This window comes from Beta vulgaris, chromosome 3 (assembly GCF_026745355.1).
Source record: "Beta vulgaris subsp. vulgaris cultivar EL10 chromosome 3, EL10.2, whole genome shotgun sequence".
NCBI classification, from domain to species: domain Eukaryota; kingdom Viridiplantae; phylum Streptophyta; class Magnoliopsida; order Caryophyllales; family Amaranthaceae; genus Beta; species Beta vulgaris.
The window spans coordinates 30,052,902-30,063,671 of NC_079204.1; positions in this window are offsets into that span (position 1 = coordinate 30,052,902).

A 10,770-nucleotide genomic window follows, 5' to 3' on the forward strand; every position below is an offset into this window, starting at 1 on the left:
TCAGTGAAGATTCGACAAGTCACCCGTAAAGGTAGTGTCTCCAGATTTTTAGGGCAAAACTATTGCGGCCAATTCTAGTCGTGTGTTGGGTAATTGACTTCATATGGTTTCAACTGCGGACGCATAAGCTATAGACCTTCCCATTTTGCATAAGAACACAACCCAACCCATTCTTGGAGCATCCTATACACATCATATCCCTCATTCCCTTAGGCAAGGTTAGGACAGGGGCTGATTAACCTCTTCTTGAGCGTTTGAAAGGCTTTCTCACTGTCCTCATTCCAGTTAAACCTACAATCCTTCTTCATCAAAGTGGTCAGGGCTTTGCTATTTTGGAGAAGTCTTTCACAAACTCCTATAGTAACCGGCTAAACCCAAGAAACTTCTTATATCGTTGACATTCTTTGGAGTAGGCCATTCACTACCGCTTTGATCTTTGCAGGATCTATGACACACCCTCCTTGGAGACAAATGACCCAAAATGACACTCTTTCCAACCAAAATTCACACTTCAAAACTTCGCATAAGTTGGTTTCCCTAAGTGTCTGAAAATGACTCTCAAATGACCCTCATGTCCTCCTTGCTCCTAGAATAATCAGTATATCGTCTATAACACAACGACAAATTTATCGAGGTAGGGTCGAAAATCCTATTCATAAGGTCCACGAAAACAGCAGGTGCATTAGTTAACCCCAAACCGTAAACTCATAGTAAACATATCTAGTCCTTAAGGCAGTCTTAGGTATATCGTGATCAACAATCCTCAACTGGTAACCTAACCTTAAGTCTATTTTGGAGAACATCCCGCACCCTGAAGTTGGTCAACAAGTCATCAATCCTAGGAATGGGTACTTGTTTTTCACAGTGACATTGTTCAACTCCGATAGTCTATACACAACCTCAAACTACCATCCTTCTTTTTCACAAATAAGACGGGTGCTCCCCATGGTGACATGCTAGGTTAATATACCCTTTGTCTAGTAGTTCCTCCAACTGGTTTTCAACTCGTTCATTTCTGCTGGAGCCATTCGTATGGGGTTTCGAAATTGGTCCAGTCCCAGGTACTAGGTCAACGTGAACTCTACATCTCTCTTGGCATACCAGGTATTTCTTCAGGAAAAATATCCTGGAACTCTCGGACTATTGGCACATCTTCAGGTCTCAACGGATCATCCTCAACTCTTCTCACCGAACACATAAATAAGGGACATACCTTATCTACGTAGTTCTTAAGTTGTAAGCATTGATCACCTTAATCCGGGTTCTCGAGGTATTCTCCTATATGACATCTTTTTTCCCGAAGGATCCTCAGTTCCACTTTCTGCGCATCGCAATCTATCTTAGCCATGTACTTCCAAGCCAATCCATCCCCAAAATACGTCTAGGTTCGATAAGTTAAACTCTATCAATCAGAAGGAAAGAAACCTCCTCCTATTTTCAGTGGCACTTTTAGAAATCTTTAGAGCAATTAACAGTCTCCAGACGGAATGACTATAGGCATAGAAATCGACTCAGACTCGACAATGTTAAAGTCTAACAGTTGAATGGGCAATAAATGACAATGATGCTCCAGAATCAAACAATACTTTAACAGGAGTGGAGTTGATAGAAAATGTACCCGAGACAACATCTTCGAGCCTCTTCTTCCTAGTCGCATCATATACAGCTTCCCCTTGCCCTTATCTTGGGAATTGGTTGCATTGTTCCCATTAGATGTCTGATTATGGTGTTGGTTAAGGCTTGGAGTATTAGAATTCCCATTGTAAGCACTTCCCCCATTTCCATTCCCGTTTCCATTTTTCCATTCTTTTTGGCCATTGGGGTTGCATTTTTCTTCGAGTACACTCATATGCCTATGTCCCAATTTCCCGCATTCTCGACATTCCACCTTGTTACCCTCACAGTCTCTACCAGGATTTGTTAGGGCACTTTCTACACCTATACACACGCTCAGTCTGCGGTTATTGGTGTTGTTATTGCGGTTATTGTTGTTGGGTTAGAGTTGTTGTTATTGGGTCCCTTACCGAAATTCCTTTGAGGGTTTTGATGGTTTTGGTTCCCATTATCTTCTTTCTCAAACTTCTGGACCTCGGGTTTGGATTATCTTTCGTTTCTCACCCTGCTTACCCCCTTCCTCTCCTTCTTGATGGCATAAAGATGAGCAGCTTTGCCAAACACATGATCTAAAGAGGTGAATGTATCTCCCCCAGTCTTCCTTGCAGGTCAAGGGTAAGTCCTAAGTTCGAAACGTGAGGCTTTAGTTCCTCAGTAGGTGCTATTTCCGGGGAAATCTCATCAGCTCAATGAATTTCCGTAGTACTCCTCAACAGCAGGTCCCTTGTTTAACATCATAAATTCCTGGGCTTTCTGCTTCTTAAGGTAGGAGGGTAATATTTGTCCCTTAAGGCCTTTTTGAAGGTTTTCCACCCAAAACCAGGCTGATTCAGGAGGTTGTCCTTAGCTTGGGTCCACCAGAAATTGGCATCTCCCTGTAGGTAGTAGCTAGCTAAGGGCACAGTTTTCTCATCAGGCAGGATAGGGTGAAGAAAAGTTTATCGAATTCCCCAACCCAATTCTCTAATTCCTCAGGTCCCCCTTTCCCATTCAGTATTGGTGGGTTCCTACGGGCAACCTTTTAGATAAATCCCCTTCAGTTGTGACCTTGGGCTAGGTTGTGTGATTTGCACCAAGTCACGTATCGATTGCTCGATATTCAGAGAGGTTTCAGGTGTGCCTCCCGACTAACCATTCTACGCTGAAAATAACATTATATCTATCTCAGTGACACACACCATCATTTACTTCTTAACCATTACACATTGCACATATACAAGTATTGTTGACGAACAAATATTAAGTCTTATTGACTTGCAACACAAACATCTTACATGAGACGTACAACCAATAAAAGAATAACATAAAGTATCATCAAATGTTTAAAACATAGATTATACATATAGGTATTTAAGACATAAAACGATCGTTTCAAGCAATTAAATAGTTTTGTCGTAAAATAAGGTTTTAGTTCAACACCATTTTTGAAACATCCTTGTGCATCCTCTTAATCTATTCATATTTGAAGATTTCAAGAATCTTCCACAACAATTAAACAAACAATCAACACATACGAGTTCAAGGCACGAAACGAAATCACAATTGAAATCATTCCTATGACTTAATGCACATAAAATAATCTATATGCTCCTATCCGAAACTACCCATTTTAAAATCCTTTAAAAACATCTTTGCAATTAGGAGCTTCTGGCTCTGAATCCAGTTTTGTAACACCCCCAAAATCCATACACGTCTACTACTATGTCATATCGGCTTTGGGAGTGTTACCGCCGCGATGAAACGCAAGGCATAATAAGAAAGAACGTTACACTAGTGGAAAAATGAAGAAGGGCTGCGCTGAAAAAGGCCTGTAGGGCTGCGCTTTTTGACAGCAGCCCTTTCAATAGCAGCCCTTCACTTTTTAATTAGGGATACACTAGACAAGCGTAGCCCTTCACAAGGAAGGGCTGCGCTTTTTAGGTAAAAGCGCAACCCTTAAAGCTTAGAAGGGCAGCGCTTTTTAGGTAAAAGCGCAGCCCTTCCTACCAAAAAAAAAAAAAAAATTTTCGACATTTTTTTACTATTAATCTCACATTTTCTGAATTTTAACATTTAACATTTGAAAAAGCGCAGCCCTTCACTAGTAGGGCTGCGCTTTTAGGAAAAACGCAGCCCTTTCTTTTTTTTCCATAGTGTTAACTTAAAACATTGTCTCGAAAACTGAAATGCAGCGGAAATAAAAATGTAACTACAACTCAGGAATCATCAACGACCCCTTTTTTTCAAACCACAAACCACTTACGTGAATCTTTTAGAAATCTAATAGTACTTAATCAAAATGCTTTAAATTCAAATACTAAAAACTATCCCCCGTATGCTCGATATCATGCAGCAGCACCAGCACACCTAGTCTGCTCCCCATTTTAGCATCAATAGTTCATCACAGGTCAACAAACACATAATAACACACAATCAGCTATGCTGAGTACATAATGAATCATTGAATGCATATAAACATAAACAACGCAATGATGAACAATCCTAAGCATGATACTACAATACGTTACATCCTTTACTCTTTAGTTAGTTGGCATCGAACGAGCACCGTTATCTTACTAGAATTATACGGGCTACTGAATCCTTAATAGACAACTTGATCTATTAGATGAAATGCAAATACGGTTTTGTTCCGTCTCACACCCATCACCTTAGTATGCATACCCCAAGATTGTACGGAGCCTTCCGCCTACTTGAGTTATCAAAATTATAAGGACACTACTGTCGTCACAGTAGGCGTGCATAGGAGTGTAGGACAAGTCCCACACTCCCCCCATTGTTCATCCCTTGTAAGGAGTCCAACTACAAGTTATTGCCATAATTCACTTTTTGATACTGTCCATTCCTTTCATAACAACATAGAATCATTTCACGTGTTTTCTTAGTTACAATATTCAAATCTTTTCTCATGTAACACTCTTGTTACACTATTGATCAGATTAATATAAATACAATGCTCATGTTCATAATACAATAGAATTCCGTATTCCAATGCAACATATCGACTTCCAATCATAAACATGTTATCAAACAATCTCAACAAGCAAAATGTTCTCTATCATGCTTCTAGGCTCCAATAGAATAAATCGCAACCTAATCATGATACTAGTACTTGCAACTAAACTGGTGTTGTTGCTGATTTTTACAGGATGACACAACGACACAGGGACTTTGACGTTAAGGCGCGACAAGAAGAATGTGAGGACCAAGACGTTAGTAGTTCGTAACTGACAACTAAAAAAGGAAGGAGTTTAGCGCGGCATTTATTCAGCCGAGATAACCGTTGATAGGGGTGAAGAAGGAATGAATATTGCGACATTGGAGTGTAATTAGGAAGATCTCCTATAATCAAGGGACCGTTATCTTTGTAATAAACTAGGAATTCATTAGTGCATTCAATTGGAAAAAGCCAAAAGAGAAAAATACGGCCAAGGACATACAAAAGAAAAACGAGTATCATTAGACTAGACTACTTGACATTCTTTGTACTACGAGCAAAAGAGAGCATAAGCTGTAACGATTGTCACAAACTTGTAGCGACAATCAACAATAGTAGATTGGTGGACCCATATCCACCCGCGGTTTTTACCCACCTTCATTGGGGTTTTCCGCGTCACCATCTTTGTGTGTTCATCCCCTTTGATCCCCATTGCATTCATTCCTTGCATTGTCATACTCATAATCTGGTTGAATCGTCCCAAACTTTAATTCTGTCGTAAGAGAAAATTTTTAGCATAAACAACTGGTACGCGTACGTACCTTGTAACGGAGAATTTTCGTTGTATTAACCAAATGTGCCTCTTATGAAATTGGGACCTAAATGATTAAGAAAATACTTTAGTGCTACGTCCTTGATAAAATTATCAACTAATACGTAACTAACTATAATGACTTAGTTATTCGAAATATAAATGATAGCTAAACTCATTGTTCATGAACTTCCTTTCTTTTCTATTCTAATGAGTTTAGCGTCTTTTAGGAGTCAATGTTAGTGAGAAAACTGGTTTTAGTTCGTGTAATAATCCACTACCTTTACCAAATCCAATCAAGTTATACGTACAACCTGGTCTTATGTCCAACCAAGTCTTATGTCCAATCAGGTCTTATGTCCAAAATCAGGTTCGCAATGTAAGATTATACTTCCAACTAATAACAACAACCTAATTTCTTTACTGCCCACCTTTACTTAATTACAAACCTAAACCAGATTCACAACTTAAAACAGCTTAATAAATTAAACTAATTATACAGCTTAAATAGTTACTAATTAACTCGAATTACAAACTAATGAATTACAACTTAACATAATCATATAAAACAGAATATATGATAATAAAACTGATATATAATATTATATATATTAGGTTTTAATACCGCTAAACTCATCGGCGAAATTTACACGCGACGTGATTCCGACGCACCACCCTCGTCGCAGCCCACGCCGCTCGTCACACAGCCTCGCACGACCCCCTCGCACAGGCGCGCACCACGCACAAACCCAACCACGTTGAACTCGACTTCCCTCGTCACAGTTCGTATGCTCGCACACGCCCCCGGATTCGTCGCACAACAAAACTCGCGACTTCGCACAGTCCGCAACCCAGCAGCGACGACTCGTCGCTCGTCGTACCACGTCGCACAACCCTGGAATCTGGATGCTCACACCACAGTCTCACACAACTTATCGCACAACTTATCGCACAAAACCCTCGAACTCGAACCCTTGCTTGCACCGACCTCGATACGACTCGCACACTCGTCACTCGCTCGTCTCGCACACGAGCCTCGCCCTCTCGCACAGCAGCACACATAAAACACCCTCGTCCCTCACCGTCGACGGTCAAAGGCTACAAGAGAAAAGAACAGAAGAGAGGGAGAACAGTGAGATAGAGGAGAGAGAAGAAAGAACGGCTGGGGAGAGGAGCAGAATAGTTAGGGTTTTTTTTCTGATTTTTTTCATTCTATTTCTTGTATTTATAGCATAGCATAACTAGGTCTAACTAAACTCGGTTTAGTCTTTTAAAATTCCGAAATTAACTAAATCGACCCATATTATTATTATTCTATTATTATTATTCTTTGTAAATAATACTAAAATATCTTTTAATTAACTCCAAAAATACGGAGTATTACACTAGGCCTTGTTAGGGGGCTCAACACTTAGCCTAAAAATGGATAAGTACCTCAATACATAACTCGAGGTTCCCGTAGAAAGGCTCATTAGCCCTCGAATTAGCGCGTAACCTTCCTCAGCCTTGCCAGGGGGATCAACACTTAAGCCAAAATTTGGCTAAGTAACCCCATACCCAACTCGGGGTTCCCATAGAAGGGCTCGTTTGCCCCCAAGTTCGGATACCCCTCTTGGGAAGACCATACCCTTCTCGAGATTGCTAGAGGTCGAGTCCCCGACCAACACATCAACTCGAGAAAGATCGGGACTCTCGAGATTACTGGGGGTCAAACCCTTGGGCCAACACATTAACTCGGGGAAGCAAGGTTCTTTCTTCTCAGAATCACCAAGAGCCTAGCCAGTGTACCAACTCGAGGCCCAACACCCTCCGGGTCAGGAGAGCTGGCCATAGGTATGCAGGGCCACGTAGGCGCTCCCGAGTGCATGCCTCGCACCATGGGAACGTCGAGCGCAGCATCGACTAAGTCAGGATTAACAACTTCTTGGCTCCGAGCTTACTTAATATGACGTATCATGTACGTCTAGTGCTCTCGGGGTCCGTCTAGTGTGCCCATCTGCTTTGAGCGCCGATAGTGCGTCCAACCCGTAGTAGTGCGACACGAGTATAACACGAGCATAAACAACATCCCCTAGACGCATCCTTGGTAGGGATTTCGAGGGCATCAACTCGGGTACTTCCCATTCAGCCTATTGAATCCCCTCAGTAAAAAAACAACGCTCCCTTCACCTGATTAATCCCAGCTATGCATAATTGTTTCGCCAATCAACCGCACTTGTGGATCTCACTCCAGTTACTTGGCGTACGACTAATTGTTTGGACCCTTGAGCTGGTCAAATAATATTATATGAAGCCCATCTAAAGGTCAGTATTACATGTTCCTAAAGGTCCCACCTAAAAAGTCAACATGACATGCTCTCAAGAATCCCATCAGCCTTTTTAGGCTAATAAGAACTTTACCATAAAAGAAAGACAACTTTCCTAAAAGCATGGATGTTCCTCAATAGGGTTACCTGTCTAAGAAATCTCCAACATTATAAAAGTAGTGAACCCACTCAGGGAACATGGAGTATTCAATTCTCACCTAACCAAACCAGAGCATCTCTTTCTACAATTACTCACTTTCTGTCTCTAACCCAGCACTGACTTGAGCGTTGGAGGGGCTTTTTCGGGAACACCTCCGGGCCAATTTTTCTTGTTTTGCAGGGCTTTGAGTGGATAGATCACACTCCAACTCGGGATTTTACTCTCACCAACCATGTGGTGATAAATGTAATACGACAGAACAATCATATAATATGTATAGAACAATCAGGCAAGCATAAAAAAATAAAGAAAATAAGGATTAGAATGTACAATAGGACGATCACTTATCAAAGATCTACATTGTAAAATAAATGGTTAGTAACTTCAATATAAAAATAGAGAATTTATTTAAGGACCCTCAAGATTATATTGTGGCTTGGGTCTGCGAGATTGACAACCTTCCGGACGAGCAATCGTGAAGCCTGAAAATCTGAATTTCTGAAAGATTTGAATGTATGAAAATATGTGTTTGAAGTTTTAAAAGTATGAGATTTTTGTAGGGAGGCTTTTGTAGAAAGGTTCATAAATATATTCTTCGTAGAGTTCGAAGTCTTTAAGTGTGAAAATTCCGTTCTAAAATCTATAATGAAATCAGGTATATTTACAGGAAAAACGGAACAGCGCTTCACGCGCCAGCTGCGCTAGGCGTAGGCTAACGTGTCACGCGCAAATCCACGTGTTAGGCGCATATTGACGCACCTGACGTGGCTTATGCCTAGTAGAAAGGTACACGTGTTACACACTTTGAAAAAGACACTAGGGGAAAAAAAGGAAGGGATGCGCAGGAAGGGCTGCAATTTTTTTAAAAAGCGCAGCCTTACATAACAGAAGGGCTGCGCTTTTTAAAAAAAGCGCAGCCCTTCACTTAGTAGGGCTGCGCTTTTAAGAAAAGCGCAACCCTTCTTACACTCAGAAGGGCTGCGCTTGTAGAATGTGCAGCCCTACTAAATGAAGGGCTGCGTTTTTTGGGACACGCGTAGCCCTTCATGGGCTTTTTTTTTTATTTTGAAACAAACGCATATATTAGGGTTTACTACTTTACTCCAACGTGAGCCGTTCCCTCCCTCATTCTCTCAGTCTCTCACAAAATCTCACAACGGCATTCCCTCAATCTCTCTTGTCTCCCAATCTCTCTCGTCTCTCAATCTCCCTTCACGTTTTCTCTCCTCTCATCTTTCTCTTTCCTCCCCGTTCAGACTCACACTTCGTCGGATCATCAATCACAACAACAAGAAGTATTTCGTTCGTCTCCGCTAAACAAGTGGGGCCTTGCAACCACCTCCGTTCGTTTTCTCCGTTTGTCTTCAACCCCGACGAGTGGGGCCTTGCAAAAACAACAACCACCTCCGTTCGTTTTCTCTCTCCTCTCTCGCCGTTCGTCTCCTCACCACCGTTCGTCTCCGTTCGTCGTTGACCTATGCCCCCTTGCCGCGCCGTTCTGTCTTTATCTCATTCGTTTGCCGTTCTCTCGTTGGTCTTCAGATCTATAACTTTAGGGTTTTTTTTATTTTTGTTTATTTTCGTTTATTTTTCTCATTTTTTGTTCATTTTCGTACATTTTTTAGGGTTTTTTCATTTTTTCATTCATTTTCGTTCGCACTTAATTAGCAACTTCAGATCTATAATTTTAGGGTTTTTTTTTTTCATTTTTTTCACTTTCATTTATTTTCGTTTATTTTTTGTTATTTTTTTCGTTTCTTGACAACCCCTAAGCCCCTTCTTCTGATTTTGTAATTCTTTTGTAGTTTTTTGGGATATTTTTCATTTAGGATTTTGTTGAATATTTCGTTGCGGTTAGACCAGTAGTGAGTAATATTTCGTTGGCAGCAACTACTGTAACGTTATTACTTTTCTTTTTTTGTTGTATTTTTCTGTTTTATTTTGATATTTATGTCAATTTTTGCTCAAATGGTGATGGCAGATAACGAATTGTGTTTGTATTCGATGTTTAATGTCAATTTTATGTTGTTTTTAGTAATATTTCTCTATATAAAAAATGCAAAAAAAAAATTTTATTTTTTTTTGGGTCAGAAGGGCTGCGTTTTTTACTAAAAGCGCAGCCCTTCCAAACTTGAAGGGCTGCGCTTTTACCTAAAAAGCGCAGCCCTTCCTTGTGAAGGGTTGCGTTTTTCTAGCGCAGCCCTAATTAAAAAGTGAAGGGCTGCTATTGAAAGGGCTGCTGTCAAAAAGTGCAGCCCTACAGGTCTTTTTCAGCGCAACCCTTCTTCATTTTTCCACTAGTGAGATAAGAAAGAAAAAGATGCGTCTCGTACAAAAAAGTGCGCTTGTCGCGGGACTCTACATGACCCATAAGTCTACGTGACATTTTTGTGCGCGAGGCACACGCTTACGTGGCAAAATTGTGCGCTTAGCATAGTTGGTGAGTCGCTCAGTATATCGCCTTGATTTTAACTTGTTTTGACAGTTTTTTATACAACGTGTTTTAATGATTTTCTTTTATCTTTTGAGTTCAGAAATTCGATTTTACGAGATAAAATCTGATTATGAAAATATCTTTTGAAAATATATTTTATTTAAATAAAACAATCAAGTATTATTAAACAATTAATTGAGCTAATCAAAAGATTAAGCTCAACATGCAATTGATTATCATGAATAATTAATCGGTCTTTAAAACATGACTTTAACACTTTTTTCTAAATAGTTTTGGGATGGCTCTTTGGATTGCTCTCCCCTTGGCCCGAACCAATTAAGACCACGGTCTATTTCATCAGCGAATCCTTAAATGGGGGAGACACGATTATTTGTCTACATATATGAATTTCATCAATTTTAAAAATTAGGTAAGGCTGGTCATTTTTAGGTTGAAAATTTCGACCTTAAACTAACACATTTATCTTTCAGGTTGGGTTCGTGTCTACCC